At 33.5% G+C, this 22,146-nt stretch overlaps 2 protein-coding genes across 7 annotated transcripts in view; one reads left to right on the top strand and one right to left on the bottom strand.

Moving 5' to 3' along the window:
* LOC136024994 (cytoplasmic FMR1-interacting protein-like) overlaps positions 1-7,208 on the bottom strand; it is a 144,758-nt gene extending 137,550 nt beyond the window's left edge. For 2 of the 4 annotated variants that reach the window (XM_065700612.1, XM_065700609.1), the window contains exon 1: positions 7,074-7,208. The gene's annotated coding sequence lies outside the window, so the exon portion shown is untranslated. Of the gene's footprint in view, positions 1-6,925; positions 6,945-7,073 lie in introns of those variants that run through there. The other 2 variants (XM_065700610.1, XM_065700611.1) reach the window with 2 other exon arrangements.
* Positions 7,209-14,883: 7,675 nt separating this feature from the next.
* The window catches only part of LOC136024996 (ubiquitin thioesterase trabid-like), a 47,336-nt gene continuing 40,073 nt past the window's right edge, over positions 14,884-22,146 (top strand). For 2 of the 3 annotated variants that reach the window (XM_065700613.1, XM_065700616.1), the window contains exon 1: positions 14,884-14,961. The gene's annotated coding sequence lies outside the window, so the exon portion shown is untranslated. Of the gene's footprint in view, positions 14,962-14,992; positions 15,119-22,146 lie in introns of those variants that run through there. The other variant, XM_065700615.1, reaches the window with a different exon arrangement.

Below are 22,146 nucleotides of genomic sequence, written 5' to 3' on the forward strand. Positions count from 1 at the left end.
CCAAATGGTGATCACAAAGCATGTCCTTTGCCGATTGTCTTTGAAAACATCTGATATAAAAATTCCACTGTTTAAGATAAGATAAGAAGAAGTTAAGATTTATTAATCATGAATTAGTAAAAAACATTTTACTATTCCCCAAAAGACTCTTTGGCCTGTAAAGAAGGGTGAAGATAAACAAGTCACTTACTCAGAGAAAAAAAAATAATCACTTAATCACAGAGAGAAGAGCAAAAAGGAGAAGAAAAGAAAATATAAATAAAATAAAACTACAGAAAACAAAACTAAATAGATTGAATAGACTAAATTAATTAAGTAGATCAGCAGATTAAATAGACTATAATTAAATAATATTAAATGTAAATAATTAACTTTGAATGAGGAGGCTGGACCTACACAAATAATGAAACATTTGTTTTCAATGAAAGGTTTTATGAAGGATAATAGCTTTGGGGGTAATCCAAGACTTGCAAGTTTGGCAAAAATGATCTAGTGGTTCACACTGTAATAAGCCTCTTCAAAATCTATCAATGCACCAACTACGACATTATTTTTGGATAGATTCAACCATTACATTTATCTGTTAATAGGACATAAGCATCTATCAAGAAATGGTGTTTCCTAAAATTACTTTCAATTTGTGGTATCATATTATTCTTCTTACCAAACAAAGGAGTTGATTGTAAATCATTTTATCAATTACTTTTCTTAGCACATGAGCAATCATTATAGGCCTGTAAGATACAAGTTCATATTTGGGTTTATTTATCTTTAGGATTGGTAGGAGAGAGGATGTTCCAAACATTGGGAAATGCATATGTAGCCCATGCATGATTTTAGCAATTTAGGAGTTCCTGTTTATATGAAGGGGTAAGATTTTTTATCCATATGGGGTGATTCTTATTGTAGCTACTTGTAGTCTTAGCCTTAATGTGATACATTCCATTATTGAGTTCATGAATTGTGAAAGGACAGGTTAGGTACCCTGAGCCTGGGCAAGGCTGGTATGTGGGATATACGGTTATTAAGGTGTTGTTGCTAATATAATTTAATGTTAACTTATTGGCGAAAAAAGTTGCAAATGATCTTGTCTTTGTATTATCATTATCATAATACGTATTATTATATAATAGCTCATAAAGAGAGGGTTGGGAGATATTTGTTCCTCAGATGTGTCTAATACGTTTATTTTTAATTGCCTCACCTGTTTCTCTGGATAGATAGTTTGCACAATTACTCTGTTAATGGTATTTAGCATTTATTATAGTATTCTAGAGATTGGTCTCAGCTTGTAATAGACTTGTAATTAGTCTTTTTTGTTCTCCATTTTTTTTGGCACCCATTTGACCACCATACTTTAGGTGTATATTCAGGTTTTTTTTCCTGGGTGTTGTCATGATTAGCTGTATTTGTTAGTATGGATGTCAAAACTTCAGCATGTGTGTTGGGGGGTCACAGTTGAAATATATGACTGCTTGGTGTGAATTAGAATTTCATAGTTGAGCTTATTCTTGAATATAGTCCAATTTGCTCTTGAGTTTAGAAATTTGGGAGCGTGTGCCTAAATTTTAAAAAGTTCATTACTGAAGGGACGATTGCAAAAGGATATGGGCACTGGAGTCTTCACAGATAAATATATTTTTTTAGCATATTAGGATTACTTAAATAACTGAAGAAGTCCAAAGTACCTGCAGCTTGGCCATTGGGGTTATAAAAGCTTATTGTGTAAGTGTGGGTATAATACAACCAGACTTTGGTTCCCATTTTATCAACATCATTTAAAAAAAAAACGAAATATCAATTCCACAAAATTTGATAGTTTTACTTATTATTATAGCCACACCACCATTTTTTCTCTCTGATGACCTATCTTTTCCCAGGATAGTGTATCCTGGGGACTTAATTTGCTGGTTTTTGGTCAAGTAGGTTTCCTAAAGCCAAGCAAAATCAATAGTATTTTTATTCACAAAAGATACTAGTTCATTTAACTTTTTTTCCTGAAAGTGATCTTGCATTCCTGAAGCATTGAGAGATAAGGTATGGCTTATTCTGCTGCAATTTGGAGTGTTAGTGCTCGTTTTGTATATGCAGGGCATAATGTTTTATTTATTTATTTACTAATTCCAAAATAGGGTGAGCTTTACCAAGCTTGTTACACTAAATGTTATAACAATTCATGACAATGCTGAAACACACACTATAAAAACAGAAAGGTTACAAAAACAACTAGTGCAAAAATAAGAAATATTCTCAGAACTGATTGTGATAAGACCTAGTATGGAAATCTGTAGAGGCTAAACTACTTTGAAAGATTAGACCATGATACTTGCAATGGTTTTCAAGTGCATTCAAAGTCTTCTACACTTGATTAGATAAAGAGCTTTGGGCCAAATCTTTTCTGTGCACATGGTGGGTATGTTTTGTGTTGGTGTTGATGGGTACTACCATATTCTATAAAAGCAAAGAAGTGAGTTGGAGTTACTGGAGGAAACATAGGGACCTTTACAGTTTATGCATGTTGACCAATCATTTTTGCACTCTAGCATTCCTTTGGGATGGGAACTCTTACATTTACTGTAGGTTAGTAAGATTTCACTGCATTTGTTTGTTAGGTGTTGTGCTAGAGAGCAGAGTTTATGAGGATGTTACAAATAGTTTTTGTAAATATTGAGTTTTTCTTATAATTGATCTACAAATAAAGCCAACATATTACTAGGTGCCATTTTTTATGCTATTTCTGAATATAATATTTTTTTTTGCAAATTTAATATTTAGCCTTTTTTGGACCCTTGAAAATGACAATTTCTTTTTATGTTTTTTGGATATAAAAATGGGTTAATTTATTTATTTCAAACTTACCTTAAATCGCATTTCTAGCAAGATAAGGTGGTGATGAGCCTCCTGTGAAACATCTTGCTGGTGGAGTGAGTGACTATGGTCTGGCATCCCAGGTTAGTCTACACTCTGCATTGACCCAGTCCTGATCAACTCTTTTGTTGAATGCGTTTATGGTTTGGGACTGGATGGTGGCTTCAGAGAGGCTGTTCCAGTAAGGGACAGCTAGTACAGAGAAAAATTGCTGGCACTCATGTTGATGGCAATGAGGGACTTGCAGCTTCTTTGTGTGACCTCTTGTTGTACTTGCAAGGGATGAGGAGAATACTTGACTTAAGAGGTTATTTTCTAGCAGTTTACAAGTAGCAATTGCATCTCCTCTCTTTTTTTGATAGACTAGGGTGGGGAATTTGAGGGATACAAGGCATTCCTCAAACAGGTTGTCTTACATACCTGGTATGAGCTTTGTTGCTTGCCTTTGGACACTTGAGTGCTTTAACATCCATTTTATAATGGGACAATGCTAGGGTCATTCCAAATTCCAGGTGTGGATGTACAGTAGTTATGTACAACTTCATGACCACACACAGGTTCCTTGTGGTAAACACTTGTTTTATGAGCCCTAGGGATTGGTTTGTTTAGAAACTTGAGCTTGTATGTGACTGTGGAATTTGAGTTTGTCATCAACAATAAACCCCAGGTCCTTCTCCCCACTTACAGTCTCAAGTAGGTCTTCTCCAATATAGTAAGGTCATCTAGAATTGTTGTGTCCAAGATACAAACTTACTTTTTTATTAGAAATACACTTTGTAAAATTTGAGAAATTGACAAACATTGGTTTGTCAAGATTAAGTTGAATAAAAAAAAAGTCAAAGAAGTCCTGCCATGTTTTCTTCTTATTCTGTTAGGCTGCTTCAAATTGCTTTTTTGCATATATGTAAAAAAAATATCAAAGCTGACAAAAGAAATAGTGCACATGGAAAAATAGACAAATCATTTTGAATTTTTCAGTCCAACTTAATTGTAACAAATCAATGCATGTAGATTATATAACTTTAACAAAATAGATTTTATAACTAAATAGTTAGTTCCAAATCATTGCTTTAACCCTTTTTATGCAAATAAAAAAGAAAGAAATTGTCATTTTCAAGGGCCCAAAAAAAACTATATTTATAAGAAAACAAATTATTATATTTAGAAAGAGCATAAAAAATAGTATCTAGTGGTATATTCACTTTAATCGAAGGTCAATTACATGAACTGCTCAATATTTACAAGATTTTTAAGTTCAGTAGTTTCTCTGCTAATTTAGAATCTTGGAGAGCTATTAGCAAAGATGTGTCACAGTTAATGTCCAATGAAAAAAATTATTTTATCGATTTGAAAATTGCCACCCATTATTATTATCTTCTTTATCTCAAAGGGGTTTCAAGAGATATTTTTAGGTATGGTCCTAGTTGGGGTAAAATTCTAGTTTAGCTTCTTTTTGCTATCTTGGAAAGGGATTGGGTTAGGAAAAATGAAACTTGCAGATATGAGTCTAAAATATGTCCTGGGAAGGTATTTTGAAGTACCTACCTCTATTCATTCTCCCTCTAGAAGACAGTGACTGTTCATAACCTTTAAAAATCTTTGTGTTATGAAAGTGACACCTAGCAAAAAAAAATTGTCAGCTTAAATGAATTACACAAAATTTGTTTTCAGCTTCACAACTTTGCTCAATCCCAAAATGTGAGGTTTCAAAGATCTACAAATACATTTGCCAAACTTAGAAAAAACTTTATATGGCTTAAAATTGTACTCAAATAACAGGAATTGCATTTTCAGACTTAAAACCAAAGAAAAAGACGCAGATAGCTGGAAATCAAGGTACAATGCTGTTTTGTCAAAACTTTAATAGATATAGACATGTCAAGTAGCCAAGTTTCTGAGACTTGGAAATCATAAGAGAGTTAACATGGAAGCTTGGTAATATCTTCCCAGAGCATGTTTTTGACACTTGATCCATAACAAAAAGCTTTAATTTGCTAGCCTAGCTCCTTTCCAAGAGTAGCTAAACTATAACTTTACCAGAGTTGGTGTAAAGGAGGATTGGTTTTGATTGGGGAGATCGTTTTTCTTTTTTTGGAGCTCCTTGAAAATTATTTTCATTTTGAGCATGGATTGTTAGCATACATATGCCCAACTGTTTAATCATTGATTTATTCAGTGGATTTGACCCATCAGTCGAGCTTTGAAAGATCTTGACCAGTCAAGAGGGGGGGGGGGGGGCTGTGGTACATTTTCAGCAATAGTTAGGGTAAAATTCTAGGTTAGTGACTTCTTGCTATCTTGGAAAGGGGTTTGGTTATGAAAATGTGTAAAATTCAAGTTTAGTGACTTCTTGCTGTCTCAGAAAGGGGTTAGGTTTGGAAAAATGAAACTTTGGGGGATGGATCTACAGGCTAAAGTATATCCTGGGAAGGTATTTTAAAGCACCCACCTCTACTCCTTTTTTCTCTAGAGGGTCCTAAATTTGCCTATATGACAGGTCTATACCTATTGAAATTTTGAGAAAACAATATTTTACCTAAATTTTCAGTTACTTTTTCTCTGCCTTTTGTTCTGAAAATGCAATTCCTGTTATTTGAGTAGAATTCTGAGCCAAATCGATGTTTTGTTCAAAATTTAGGAAATGTACTTGCAAGGGATGAGAATACTTGACTTGAGAGGTTGTTTTCTTGCAGTTTGTGAGCAGCAATTGCATCTCCTCTCTTCCTTCAAAAGACTAGTGTGGAGAGTTTGAGGGATACAAGGCATTTCTCATACAGCTTGTCTTGAAAGTTGATATGAGCTTTGTTGCCTGCCTTTTGGACACTTAAGAGATGATTAAGATTTCTGGATTAAGTCATAACAGACAATGTTGACAGGGTGTGTGTACAAAAGGGGGAGTACTGAATGTGCTCGGAATCACTGGAAAACAAGTGACCTAAGCCTAGTAGGCTTGCCAGCTTAGTCTGAGCCAGACTACCATGTTTTAAGATTGACACATGACCAACCAGTCCCCTGGACTTGCATGCAAATGTGGAGACCTATAGTTTTCTAAGCATTTTGGTAAACAACAGGAGTAGCTATGACTCTCAAATTGGACAAATACTTATGTGTTAGCTTTTGAAGTCCCATGCTTGTCTAGAGTCTTGGACAGCTTGACCAAATTTCCATTCGAGCACAATTCTGTACTTAATATAATTTCAATATCTCACTGTTTTTAAGTAATCATGTGCTAAGGTAGATCATTACTAAAAAACTTTGGTAAAATTCTAGTTTAGTGACTTCTTGCTATCATGGAAAGGGGTTAGGTTAGGAAAATGAAACTTTTGGGGATAGGTCTACAGGCTAAAGCATATCCTGGGAAGGTATTTCAAAGTACCCCCTCCACTCCTTCTCCCTCTAGAGGGCCCTGAAATTTGCTATATGACAGGTCTACACCTATTGAAATTTTGACAAAACAACATTTTACCTTAATTTTCAGTTGCTTTTTCTTTGCCTTTAGTTCTGAAAATGAAGTTCCTGTTATTTGAGTATCAAAATTTAGGAAATGTATTCACATATCTTTAAAACCTTATAAATTGGGACTGAGCAAGTTGTGAAACTGAAAACAATTTTGCTGTACTTCATTCAAGCAGAAGATCTATTTTGCAAGGTTTCACTTCTATAACACACATATTTTTAAAGGTCATCAGAGGTCAGGACCCTCTAGAGGGAAACAGAGTAAAGATAGGTACTTCAAAATACCTTCCTGGGACATACTTTAACCTGTAGACACATCCCTGAGAGTTTCATTTTCCTAACCTAACCCCTTTCCAAGATAGCAAAAAGTCACTTAACTAGAATTTTATAACATAAGGAGAAATATTGTCTCCTTATGTCTAGCTGGAGTCCTTGTAGCCTAATAGGCTTACAATACTGGTTGGCTAATTTAAATATTTGAATAGCCTACACACATAGTCAAATTAGCCATCTGGTGATATCCCAGGATGAGTGGGGCTTTCTTAGCATTGCTAAGTTGAAAAGGCTTTAATATCAAAGAAAATAATTTACAATAACTGACTTTCTACCCTCTTGTGAAGAGAGGTCTTCACCATCCACAAAAACAAACACCACAGTGATCCAGAGAATTATTTGGCAAATGATTGGTTGGTTATCCTTCTGATAATTAGAGATAGGCTATATAAATATTAAAACAGAAGTACTTTTACCTTTTTCTTCTTCTATTATATCTTCAGCCAATTTTTCAGTTCAAGCAATTTTAGCCAATGAAAAAAAAGAAGCACTTTACATTCCTTAAACAGAGGCTAGGGGGTCAACCTTTTCCGTGTTCTTCAATAACGACAGCGTTGTCGCTTCAAGACTATTTCAGACCAAAACGTAAGAATTACGCTTACGGTTTACATTTATGGTTTTACGTAGCTAAGTTTTCAGACCAAATTGACTGTCCCTTCAGACCTAATTAACTAAAAATTCCTTAAATAAATCTCTTCTTCTTTTCTTGTCACCACTTTGGTCACTGGACAGTTACTTTAAAAATTTTCAACATGACATATAATAATAGTTCTGATGTCAATGTTTTGGTAATTGCGTTGACACTACTTACATACAAGCAAAATGACAATGCCAGTGGCTCCCAGAAACGAAAGCAAAGGAAGCATTGGGTACTTCCGATGCTAGAAAACAATAAAAGAGTGAAACTAGGGTAGTTGAACTTGCTCAATGAGCTTCTCCTTACTGATAGTGATGAAACATTCATGAACTATTCATGCTTTTCGAAAAATGAATTTTGGGATTTGCTAAGTCAAGTGCGGGCAAAAATAACAAAGAAAAGTACAAATTATAGACAAGCTATATTCCCTAAGACTCGCCTAGCCCTGACATTACGTTATTTAGCTAGAGGAAACAGCAAGACAACTTTACACCATGAATTTAGAGTTGACATTTCTACTGTGTGAGAAATTTTGAAAGAGGCTTCACGGGCCATTTTTGACGTTCTCTCCAAATTTTACCGCTGCTCCATCTGAGGAAGACTTAAAAGTTACTGCAAAGCCAATCTTTACCCGATGGAAAATGCTAAATTGCAAAGGCGCTATAGATGGTAAGCACATCATACTTCAATACCCTTAAAATTGTGGTTCAAATTTTTACAACCATAAGAACTATTTTAGCGTTATTTTACTTGCAACGTGTGATGCAAACTGCATATTTTTGTTTTTTATTTTTGTATATATTTTTTTTACTTATTTGTACAATATTTTTATGTATTTTATGTACATATTTTGTTGCTGCCTATGGATCTGAAAGTGATGGTGGTGTTTTTTTTATCTGCATTTGAAAAGTGCATCGACAGTGGAGATGCACAGCTTCCTTCACTCAAAAAACACACCGAACGCAATGTTTTTTCATTTTTTCTTAGGGGACGAAGCCCTTCCGCTCGAAGACTATATAATGAGGCCCTTTCCTGGTAGAAACCTTACTGATTTCAAAAGATATATAATTATAGAGCTTCCTCTGCAGGTTCATTGAGAACACTTTTGGTATTTTTGTGCAAAGGTTCAGACTGTTTAGATCAGAAATAATCTTGCAACCTGAGAATTTGATAACAATCGTGGAATATGCACTTTGCCTTCACAATTAAATTATTACTCCGCGTGGTGCTCCAAACACTACAACAGAGCCTGCAGATTTTCTTTCAAATGTTTCATTCCAGGATTTAGGTTGCACATCAAGTAATAATACTTCAAGACAGTCCAGAACTCTTAAAGGAATACTTGCCAAGTACTTCTTGTCTTCAGAAGGGATTGCTACTTGGCAGAGAGATTATGCGCTGCCAGGCTCTTTCTAAACCAGCATCCTTTTCATATTCACTTCTATTTTACAAAAGTATCCTTTGTTAGAAAATAATTTTAATAAATTCTTGCCAGTGTCCATATTTTCTTTAATGTCTTCCTTTTTTGTCATCTTTTATCCATTTTTCTGAACTAAACAAGCAAAGTCTGACCATAATTATTTTCATTCTCACTTCTTATTTCTCTTCAATCTTAATGACTCATTATTACCCTAGAAATTAATTATCCCCATTAACTTCTATCCTATCCTTTTCAATCCCAAAAATTTCCCTAGAAAATTCCTCAAATTAGATTATGGTGTTGGAGTAGCTTAAATACATTTAGTTTGCTAATTTTTGCGGGAGGGAGAGAGGGGGGGTCAATTGTTTTTAGTTTTCATTAAAAAAAAATTGTTTCTAGCATTCTTATCTCTTCTTGCATTGTTCTTATTGTTCCATTCTTCTGGTTTCATATTACTTTTTTTTCCTTTGCTGTACTAATGTAAATGAATAAATAAATGTTAAAACATGTACAGCTAAAATTAAGTATGCACAAATTTGAAAAAAAACACGGAAATAGTACTACTACTAATAACTCACCGCAGTATCAAGTCACCTGGAACAGGACTGATCATTTAAAGTTTCAAGAACAAAGATATGAATGGTCTGCAAAGAAATATTCGTTAGATTCTTAGACAGAAAATATAAGGAAACTTGAGCATAGCCTTCCTCTAATGACTTCATGACCAAAAAGAAATGGCGAAGAAAATGATACAAAAAAAAAATGAACTTAGGTAACACAAACAAAAAACAAATAAAAACAATAGTGACATTGACGTCATGTTTGGCTGTAATAGGTACTGTGGATTACAAAACGGTGACGGAAGCCTAGCTGGCTTATGGTTATTTTTGATAATTGAAGTAGAAGTTCTGTTTTAATTTGAAGTAGCTCCTCAGAAAATTATATGGCAAGTAGTTAGATATGATCACCCTTAGCAAAAAACAAAACAATAAACATGCTCAACATAAAGAAAAACAAATAAAAGCAATAATAGTATTGACGCCATTATTGGCTGCAACAGGTACTAGGGATGAAAATTGCGATGGAAGCCTTGCTGGCTTTTGTATTATTTTTGGCAGTAGAAGCAGAACTCGCTTTTTGAACCCGGATAAACCCTTCCCAAAATGCTAGGATCACTGGTGTGATATGATTATCCGTAGCGGAAAAGGAAACAAAAGAAAAAAATAAATTTGTGTAATCCAAACAAAAATGAGTAAAAAAAAAGCAATAATAACATTCACGCCATGTTCGCCTGCAATAAGTACTAGGGATTCAATGTCACGACTGTACTTATTGTGAATTTCTTAACAAGTTATACCCTATTCTAGATATATAGGTGCTCTTAGTTCCATTTCACTCATGTTAGCACCTCCAACTTTCAACAGAGTGAAAGCATTCAGATCTAATGCCAAAAAATTTGTGACACAGAGCATGTGAGCGAGCCAAAAATGAAAAGCAAAGAGACACGCGGCTAGAAGAACAACTGTGTCGTAATATTCGTCACCAACAACGTGTGGCATTAAAACAAGTACATACGTACAGAGATACCATAAACTCAATAACTGCTTCAAATAAATCTTTGGAACCCTTCGACATTACTTGTATTCGCTATGAAGCTCTCCATTTTCCTGAGGAAAGAGTAGGAAACATAGGTAATCCATTTGGAAATGTTGCTTGCCCAGTTGAATTACAATGCCACTACCACAATTTCCAAATGAATTGGTCGGCCTTTTTTATGACGTTACTTGCTAAAAAATACCCTTTTGTATTTTCCAGTAAAGCTTTTTTGGGGGGAGGGGAGGGGTACAAAAGCAACTTTTCAAAGCATTAAAAATGCGAAACTGATATTTACTACCTAATGATTTCTTGGAATGTTTTTGGTCTACATTATTATTTTGAAAGTAAAGAATAACACTAAACCCAAAAATGAAGAGAATCTATTCCGTACAGGAGAGGGACTTTCCCTTCCTCATCCATACCTCCACCTCAAGGTCACAGAAACTTCGGAGTGTGCCCATTGAATTAGAAATTAAGAGTTCTAGTTTTAAGGAGTAGATAAAAGATTAGCACCCTCAATAATCAATTTAATCGGCATATCACTAGGATAATTAAATTTACGAGAATCAAGTGCCTTCAACTATATAGCAATTAATTAAATATAGGAATATTTAAAACTGAATCATTCGGTGGTAATTTTCTTAGTTGCGGATGAATTTTACAAATTGATACAAAAAAGTCATTCATCTCACTAGGTAAGAGGGGTTTACCATTGACATCTCTCACTTCAACTTTGGTTACTTTTTTGCCGATAATGTTCTGAACTAAGTCATGGAACTTTCTTGGGTTGGAATTATGTATTTTGCTTATTATTTTAGACCCATAATATTTACGTGAACATCTTATTTTATGTACAATTAAATTTCTAACTCTTTTGAAATCTTTTACGGGTCCAGTTAAATGCAATTCGTTTCTCACTTTTGTCAGATTCCAAATCCCTTGAGTAATCCATGGTTTATCATTAGATTTCACATATATTTTTTTGTGGGAAAATTTCACAGTATTTTTCGAGCAGTTCCTTACAGAATAAACTTGCCATTTTGTCACCATCAGACAATGAGAGAATATCACGCCAGTCACGATCTGTGAGCCATTTCTTGTAGATATTTACTAGTTCAGGTGTGAAAGGCCTGTAAACCACACTATTTTTTTGTCTATTTGGGATAAAATGAGTGGGTGTCCAAGCAACACACAGTGATCACTCAAACCTAATGGGGGTAATGTAACTGGAGTATTATAGTATCCAACATACGGTTACCTTTTGTTGGCACATTGACAACCTGCTTAAGTAATAGTGAGTTGCTTAGCCATTTGGCATCTAAGTCATTAAAGACACCACACATTATGATACCAGCGTTAGGATACAAGGATCGTACATTGTCAGTGCAATTCTGTAAGTAATTCATAAGGTCTTTACGATAGGGGCCACGGGCGGATGGTAAACAACACATATCACCAATGATGCCACTTCCTTGGGAAGCTTCTTAGGCCTGCACCACAACCATAATACGTCAAAACCATGCTTTTTTGGTATATTACTGAAGGTGAGAACTCGATTTCTTATAGACGATCGACAAATAACACGATTACCACCACCATGTGCTATTGTAATGTCATTGGGTGTCATTCTAGGTTTGAAATAGGTATCATATCCCTCAAATGCTACATTCTCTTCAGTTGTTGACCATGATTCACAGATACAAGCAATATCAACCAGTTCATTCTTCAAGCAAAGTTCAACCTCTTCTACTTTGCTCATAAGTGACCGGACATTTGATAATAGTATTTTCGGAAATATATAGGGATGAAAGAAGGGCTTTACACTGCGTTCTCGAATCTCGGAGAGAAAAGTCAAACTTTAGCGTAAAGAACGTGGCGTTTATAACTTAAAGCAAGGGTTTTAGTGGCACTTAGGATTATTTAATAATCAAAAGTTAATAACTTAAATTCTTTGATATTGGCACTCCTAAATAAAATTAATATTTGACTGCCCTAATTCAAAATGCACTGGTACGAATTTAATAAGTAGCGTTGTCCGTTAAAATTGTTGTTCACTAAAATTAGCCCAAAAGAATTTCTTAGCATTTCGACTACAAATCTGAGTCTAACATCCAAATCGATGTCAAGTATATATTTTAAAGGCCCATTTATAACTGAAACATGGAATAATAGCTGAAAATGCCGTTGAAACTTTTAAGAAACTAATTCAATTCAAAAGTAAATGCTCTAGGAACCTTTTTGAGAGTTATAAAAGACTTCAAGGCAAGCAGCCATTTTTGACAAACACCCACAATTATGCAATTGCTCATTTTGTTTTCAATTGGTAATATATGAAGAAAGACTTGTAGTATAAAGCTAAAACTTTACTACCGTTGCTACTTCTCCTGTTACAATTTAGATAAATAAAAGAGTGTAGGAGTATCCAGGTTGTCAAAAAGCATAAAAAGGATCTTTTAGAAATGATAGCGATTTTTTTTTAGGACAACCAAGTCAAACTCAGAACAAGCTAAAATTAATTAGAGTAGGGCTCGCTTCTTAAGACAAAAAAAAATGATTTAAACTTTACTAAAAACAAAATACATTTGAAATTTGTTCACTTTGTTTATTTAGATAAATAAATAAATGTTAAAACTTTAAGGAATAAATATTTTTGTCTTTGTATTAAATTCACAAGCAATGGTCATTTATTTTTTTTGTAAAATACAAATTATAGTCTGGTATTGAGAAGGCATGGGGCCTATTATCTCTATTTATTTTAATTTTACTCGTTTCGAGTTGGACTTGGCTGTTAATTGTGGTTTCTATTCGTTACGAGTTCCATTCATTTGTTCATAGTGGCTTGTGGTACTTTTACCACTAGAATATTAATTGACTTTATTTTTGTTCATTTTCAGCTTTATGAAGCTCTTTACTTTCCTTTAAAAAGCTTTGATCGTGGGAAAAAGTTTCCAAACTATAGCGTAAAGAGCGTGGCGTTTATAACTTGAAGCAAGGGTTTTAATGGCACTTCGGATTATTTAATAATCAAAAGTTAATAATTTAAATTCTTTAATATTGGCACTCCTAAATAAAATTAATATTTGACTGCCCTAATTCAAAATGCACTGGTACGAATTTAATAAGTAGCGTTGTCCGTTAAAATTGTTGTTCACTAAAATTAGCCTATAAGAATTTCTTAGCATTTTGACTACAAATCTAAGTTTAATATCCAAATCGATGTCAAGTATATATTTTAAAGACCCATTTATAACTGAAACCTGGAATAATAGCTGAAAATGCCATTGAAACTTTTAAGAAGCTAATTCAATTCAAAACTAAATGCTCTAGGAACCTTTTCAAGAGTTATAAAAGACTTCAGGGCAAGCAGCCATTCTTCAAAGCCGACACATATTCCAAATATACCCTGTCAACACTGTATTATAGCCTTTTGGTCTATCATAGCAGAACAGTCCAATAACATGTCTGGGGATATTGGGCATGTCAAACACCCACAATTATGCAATCGTTCATTTTTTTTTTCAATTGGTAATATATGGAGAAAGAATTGTAGTATAAAGCTGAAACTTTACTACCATTGCTACTTCTCCTGTTACAATTTTGATAAATAAAAGAGTGTAGGAGTATCCAGGTTGTCAAAAAGCATAAAAAGGATCTTTTAGAAATGATAGCAATTTTTTTTAGGTCAACCAAGTCAAACTCAGAACAAGCTAAAATTAATTCGAGTAGGGCTCACTTCTTAAGACAAAAAAAATGATTTGAACTTTACTGAAAACAAAATACATTTGAAATTTGTTCACTTTGTTCATTTAGATAAATAAATAAATGTTAAAACTTTGAGGAATAAATATTTTTGTCTTTGTATTAAATTCACAAGCAATGGTCATTTATTTTTTCTGTAAAATACAAATTATTGTCTGGTATTGAGAAGGCATGGGGCATATTATCCCTATTTATTTTAATTTTACTCGTTTCGAGTTGGACTTGGCTGTTAATTGTGGTTTCTATTCGTTACGAGTTCCATTCATTTATTGATTGTGGCTTGTGGTACTTTTACCACTAGAATATTAATTGACTTTATTTTTACTCATTTTCAGCTTTATGAAGCTCTTTACTTTCTTTTAAGAAGCTTTGATCGTGGGAAAAAGTTTTTAAATTAATTTCATAGAAGGGGGTCATTTTGACTTCAATTGTTTGACAATGTATTTGTTTGATTCTTTTGCAGTCATCTTTGTATGATAATAAACACAATATAATCTGTCTTTGGCTTTCGTTCGTTATCTGTACAAGACAGTGTATAATTAGGAATTGGTCACATTGAGTACTAAATGCTTCAATTTATTCAAATAAATTATGGGGCATAAACCAACAGACAAAAACTTATGAAATTTGGTGTGCTACGCAAAATGTTGTTTTTTAGTGAAGTCACTAGTGGTCAAATGGATGATATGCAATGAAGGCAGAAGTAACATTTGCTTTGGCGCTAAACGTTGTGGCTTATTTTTTTAAGACTTTAACAGAGGGTAAGCGTCTGACTTATTTTCCAAAGTCCCCGGTTTTTTTATTTAGTCGTTTCTGGCAGCGTTGGATGTGATGAAGCATATGAATATATTGAGACAAAAAAAGAAGGGAAATTAAAGGACTTGTGTTAAAAGTATAATAATAGAAGTTTGTGCATGTTTAAGGGATAAAGATTTTAGTGATATTTTAGAAGTTCAAGGATTAGAAACTTAGATTCAAGTTCAATCAAGGATTGGAAAATCATCATGATTTGGTTCATAGCCTATTGCTAAAGCTTTAAGGCTTAAGAGGTTTCATTGGGCCTTTATTATTGGTCTATATCCATCTGAACTCTGATGAATGGTTAACATCAGTACAATTGGGATTGAGTAAAAGTTTAAGGCTCAAAAATAGAGATTAGAAATTTAATCTATAAAGTTGAAAATGGTCTGTTTTGAAAATGTAATTCCTGTTGTTTCAGTGGAATTTTAAGGATTATTAAGGATAATTTTTTATAACTCCAAATAATTTATAAATCTTCAAAGCTTTTATAGCCTAAATTGAGATTAAGCAAAAGTTCAAGGCACAAAACCCATTTCTTATGCCTGATTTGAATTTATGATTTATTTTCAATGATTTCACTTTGTGAACATAGAGGTTATCACAGGTTAGGGTAAAATTCTAGTTTAGTGTAATGCTCTTAGGTCACTCGGTTTGCTGCACCTGAAGACTATACTAGCCCAACAGTCAACTGCCTGGTGTGAATCTTTTTCAGGGGGTCTTAATGCTTGTTAAGGCAAGCCTGCCGGGTTTGAAACACCCAGTGCTAGCAGCCACAGGTGTAGATAACTGCAACACCACAGTCAATCCTAAATGCCTAGACAAGTATGCATTAGTCCTTACCAAGTTCAAACTAAGGAAATCCAAGGTTCTCTTTCAACTACTGTATTAACTGAAAATGCAGGACAAGCACAATACAACCATTAACATTTATAAAAACACTTAACAAAACCTAAAACCTAAATCACACTTACTAATGATATATCCTTTTTAGATGACAAATGACTTAAGAACAACAAAAGCACCAAAGCTAGAAAACTTTACTTTTTATACTTTCCCAAAAAACTACATTTTTCTGTGATTTAATGACATATGTTGAATTGGCTAAAACTCAATAAAGATTTATAAATTAGATTTTTGGAAAGGAATGGTTTTTAACATTTAATCAATAATAGTTTATATTAATTTAGTTATGCTTATTACATTAGCTACTTTTTGCTATCTTGGAAAGGAGTCAGGTTAGGAAAGTGAAAATTTTAGGGATTGTTTTACAGACAAAAGTGTGTCCTTGGACTGTATTTTGAAGGGCCTATCTTCATCCTTCCTCCCTATAGAGGGCAGTGACCTTTAATGACTTTTAAAATGTTTCTGTTATAAAAACAAAACCTAGCAAATCAAATCTTCTGCTCAATTAAAGCCTAACAATAGTATTTTCAGTTTCATAGCTTTGCTTGATCCTAATTTATAAGGTTTCACAGGAAATGCTAATGCATTTCCAAAATTTAGAAAAAACCCATTAATATTGGTTAAAATTTTACTCAAATTACAGGTATTATATTTACAGAACTAAAACTAGCACTTCTGTCTAGTGGCATTGTTGGGGGAGGGGGGGTTGTGCCTCCAATAATTTAAAAACATATATACATTATTGAGTTGCTTTAAATTGCTGCTCATTTTAAGTGCCAAATTTGCTCTTTATTTTGAGCAGATATTATTTTTTATATAGTATATACTCATTTTTAACATCTCCAAAATGAGAAAAATAGCAGTCTGTTACACTTTATAATATTTTTCACATTTATGTTGCTTTGAAATCTTATCATCAAGTAAAATTGTGAGCCTAATGGCGAAATAAAAAAAAAAAATGTTCCTTGCTCCCTGTTTCATCTTATTTACTGAGGTCAATTTTTTTTACTGATATTTAGGGTTTTTTTTTTTACTTCTTAAAATTATTAGTTTTAGATTAGAGCCACTTGTTTTAAAACTTTGAAAGTGGAAATGAATCTACCATTTACATCTGCAAATAAGACAGGAGTGAAATCATTAAAGATACAAAGGTGAATAAAAATAAAAATATTTTGATTTTAAAAATGTCTATTGCAAGCCCCAAAGGACCAAATTTGCATTTTGGAGTCATAAAACCAAAAAAATAGCAAAACAACTAAAAAAACTTGCTAAACTATGGCAAAATCAGAAAAGCAAAGCGTTTCATTAATAACTATAAAAAATTAAGTGGAAAAGTGTCAGAAAGTTAAAAAGGTAAAACTAATCTAAAACTTAAAAAAGTAAGATAAAATTTGTATTAAAAAGATTTAAAAGAAATGGCAAGCTGTGTCTAGATAAAGAATGTCTTTTGAGGATAATGTTTTCCATGCAAAGGTTTAATATTGTATTTTTTGGATAACAGAATCACAACATTCCTCTCCTGTACTCAAGAGTTTCCAGCTTGGTATTTTTTAGAAGGAGCAATGGTGCCTTAGCTTATTTAAATATTATTCTTTGGGCCCTTTTTTGAATGGATTAAATTTTTTCTGATTCATCCTGGGAGATGTCAGGATGCCAAACTGGACAAGCATATTCAAGACATGGGCAGAAAAAGGAAGTATAGTTTCTTAAAGAATTAGAGGAGGGACATTAAATTTATTCAAGAGCTTAAGAAAAGACATGGACTCATTTACATTATCAACAATATCTTTAACACAGGTATCCCACTTCAAATTAGAGGAAATTATAACCCCAAATAATTTAAGGTAAGATACAGAAATATCTGAGAGGATAGGGTTGAGGAAAAGGGGTGAAGTTTTAAGGAAACATATTTGCATTATCATTGATTTAGAGGGGTTTACTCTCATGTCTAAGAATGCAGCTTCATCTTCAATATCATTGAGGATGCTCATAAGGTTTCTTACTAGGTTTTGGTAGCAAGTTTCAAGAACCATTAGGTCGTCCACAAATTTATGTCTGTCAGGAAATTCCTTAGCAAGGTTATTTATCATAACAATAAAAGGAAGGGGCCCAAGGAGAGTGCCCTGATGTACTCCATTGTGGACAGGAAAGGGGATAGAACAATGATTCTGCTTTTTGACTACATGTGATCTATTTGATAAAAGGGAGGCAACCAATTTAACCAGGAAAGAATCAATATTGAAATTATCTTTTGGTTTCTCAACTAAAATATTGTTGTTAAATGAGCTCAAATGTGTTTTGAAGGTCAATAGAAATTAAGTTTAGCCATGAATTAGGTGTTTTGGGAATTTTCCCAACTGAATCAATAAGAAATACAAGGCAATAGAAAGTAAAAGTGGATTTAATGTTCCCAAATTGTCTCAGGTCAATAAAAGTTAGGATTTTCTCCTTCAACCAATCTGCAAGGAATCCTTCATATAGTTTAGAGAAAATAGGAGTGAATGAAATAAGACAAATAACAATGTGAAAACAATAGAAAAACTTGGATAAACACCATAAGAAAGATTAAGGGAAAAGAAAGTGGTTTATTGAAGATTCTTTGGACTGTTATTTTTTAGGTTGATTCTGTATATGCGAAGTGTTTTAACGAGTACAATTGGTCACATGTGCATCAGATGTTTACAGTGTAGGGGAGTATTGAGATGCTGAGTCGCAAAAGTTTCATCATTTTGTAATTTCTCTTGCATTTCTCATTAAAATATGGTTTTTTTAATCCTCAAAGTGGCTGCCAGCCTAGACCTAAAAAAGTGGCAACTTTGACCTCTCTAGTGCTTGGGGTTAAAACTTGATTAGTCCCCTTTCTCTGTCTTCCATTCAGGCCAAATTTCAACAAAATTTTATTGCTGTTTTAGCTAGTTCTAGTGGTATCAATGTGAGGGGGAACATTTGACCCCTGCATGAAATCAGGTTGTCTAGAATACATTATGTGAAATACCAAATCTAAATACAAACTCAATATATTAGGTATTTAATTAAAATGCACCTGTATTGTAGTATATCTCACCAAGGCAAAGCTAATAATCTTAGGTTGCATTAGAGAAACTGGATATTCTGAGATGAAGATCTGGAGTGGGGTGGCTATAATACATAAGAACCTAAGTACATCTGAGAAAGGTATTTTGAAGTACCTACCTCCACTCCCCCCTCTGGAGGGTACTGACCTTTGATGACTTTAAAAATCTGCATGTTATAAAAGTGAAATCTTGCAAATAGATCTTTTGCTCAAATGAAAAAAAATAAAAGTAATTTCAGCTTCTCAAGTTTGCTCAATCTCAATTAATAATTTTTCAAATATATGCAAATACATTTCCTAAATTTAGAAAAAAACATAGTATGGAGAATGACTGTACCTAACACACTTTAAATGCAGACAGGCTATACTTTACCCTTCCCCCCTCCAATGTACAAATCAATAGTCCAAATTTGTTTCAAAGGTAACAAAGAAACTAACTAAAAAACCAGTTTATTCTTGTGTTTTACACATCACAAATTTGAGTGAGTGGTGTATAATATGCAAGTACTGGAATTTTGTATTGAAAGGGAGCCAAATTTTTCAGTATTGTTTAGATGTGGATATATCAAAAGAATTAGTCTTGGCAATTAAATTCTACAAGCCTGAGAGAATTTGCCTGATTTTCGAAAAAGGGGGAAAAACCCTATGAAAGTATTATAATCTTAATGAAAATCACATCATCATATTCAGCATATCAGGAAACCTGACTGTTGTGGTTTCAGGCTCCTATCTGCAAAAAATGTGGAATTTTGTATTTGTTGCCATGGGAATGATCACAGTAACTTGTCAGTTTTTGTTTGTTTCTTTTTTTGTTAGTTTTTTCCCCAGGAGTGATTGTGTTGACTCAGTGGTCCTTGAATATTGTGAGAGGGCTCATTCAAACAGAAATTAAAAATTCTAGTGCCCTATTTTACTAACCAAGACGAATAGAGGGCAACTTGACCCCCTCCTCCGCCTCTTTTTTCCTAAATTCGTCTTATCAAAACTTCGAGATAGCTGTTTTCCTCATCATAGTTGAAAGGCCCAGTAACCATGCCTTTGGATTTAACACAACCCCCTAATAGCCCCAAGCAAAAGGTCTCTTAAGTCATAAAATTTGCCCATTTTTAAACTGAGTATTTGTTATTGTGAAGTATTTGTACATTTTTAGGTGGGAAAGGAGGGGAAAGATTTTTTGCCGTCTTTTTTTTTTCACAGAGAAATTTTCTATGGGGAGGGACATTTCTAGGGAGTGAAATTGTCAGGGGAAATTATAAACTGGAGGAATTTGCCAGAGAATACCTTTACACAACCCTTTTTAAATGTTTTGCTTTCTCTTTTCCATCTCAATTTCATGTGTGGAGTTGTTAAGTGTAATTGTCCAGGGTAAACTTAATATCATTTCTATAAGATCCTTCTCATGCTGTTTGACAACCTGAATACTCTTACAATCTCTTATTTACCTAAATTGTAAGAGCAGAAGTAGTAATGGTAGTAAAGTTTCAACTTTATATTGCCAGTCTTTCTCAATATATTGCCAAGATGTCTTACTGGCGATCATACATGCAGTGCCTTTAGACTTATAACTCTTAAAAAGGTCCCTAGAGCATTTAGTTTTGAATTGAATTAGTTTCTTGAAAGTTTCAATGGAACTTCCAGTTATTATTCCATGTTTCAGATTTAAATGGGAAAACCATAACCTTTAAAATATATACTTGACACAGATTTGGATATTTAGAATCAGATTTATAGTCAAGATGCTCACAGATTTTAAAGGTAATTTTAGTGAACAACAATTTTAGCAGACAATGCTATTAATCTAATAGTACCAGTGCATTTTGATATAGGGCAGTCAAACATTAATTTGATTTAGGAGTGTCAATATTCAAGATTTTAGGTTATTAACTTTTAATTATTAAATAATCCTTGACAGACTGTTTGAATAAGTACAACGTGTCTATATTTTTTAAGTAAGGGTGACATCCCATTTCATTTCTCCTTTTTGGACATTGCCCCAAGTGATTAACCTGTCTTGGGGAAAGTCAAATTCTATATGGTCTATTTTCTCCACTTACTGTGTTTTGATTCTGCATTTCATCACTTAAATTTCAACTACTAATGCTGGAGATCAGCAAACACAAACAGTGGGTAACATTAGAAGTCATTTTTATAGTTTTGGCTATATGCTGTTTTATCTTAAGATACTGAATTTTTTATGCAATTATGCATTTTTGATGCAGTTTCTTAGCCCTAGATTGTAATAGGTTACATTGATGATGGGTTTAAATAATCAGTAAGTTCCTACTTTAGTAAGAAATTTGTCTCTTCCCCTCTGAAAGGGGAAGAGATCCTTAATTATTGTTAGTTCATCCTCTAGACCAGATCGTTGGATATCAACCAAACTGTAAGAAATAATACTCACTGTCCTAAGCTTGTCACTAGGTATGTCTTCTTAGGGTGTGTATAGACCTGATCCAACTAATTTGAGAAAAGTCCCTAAATTCTTGCTGCTAGGAAATTTACTAGAAGGGGCTGATTGATCTCAACAAAACTTGAAAGGAATTAAGAAAAAAAATGTACTTTTTAAATCTTTTTGGGATTACAACCTAATCAAACCTTTATTGATATATCTCAAATAGGGTTAGAAGTAAGAATACATGTCTTAGATGTGTTTTTTACAATTCTGTACCCATAATGCCCTGCATGGAGGAAGAGGTCACTAAACTTTGTTGTAAAGGCATATACTAGAACAGACTATTGGATTTCGACCAAACTCATTAGAAAGTATAAATTACAGGATAATTTTACCTTTTTGAAGCTGGATTATAACAAAATCAGTGGGGAGTAAGAACTATTTTTCTGATTGCACTTTCTAAGAGACCTTTTATTTTTTTTTGTAGGGGACAAGGGAAGATGGTTCCATAAATTCCTGTGATTAACACATCATGGCATGGCATGACACGTTTTTACTAGCATGGGGATTCCTTGGTGGGGGCTCTAAATTACTGAGAAAATGCCTCTTGCATGGGGATAATTTGTGGAGCAACAGGGACAAGGGCATCAAATTATACAAATAACCCATTTAAAGCAAAGGCTTCAAGGATAAGTTTTGAGTTTAATAGTGGTAAGTTTATGCCTTGCTGAAATCAGAATTTTCTACTGATATCAGTCTACATCATTGCCTGTAAGCATATATATGTTGGACCTCTTTTGACCTGTTATTGTTTTGTATATCCTTTTGGAGATAAATGTATTATTACAAATCATTTAAGGAGCATAAATGATGTTCTCATACAAAATCCTTGGGCCTCAGTACCTTCA

Source organism: Artemia franciscana, chromosome 3 (assembly GCF_032884065.1).
Source record: "Artemia franciscana chromosome 3, ASM3288406v1, whole genome shotgun sequence".
NCBI lineage: Eukaryota > Metazoa > Arthropoda > Branchiopoda > Anostraca > Artemiidae > Artemia > Artemia franciscana.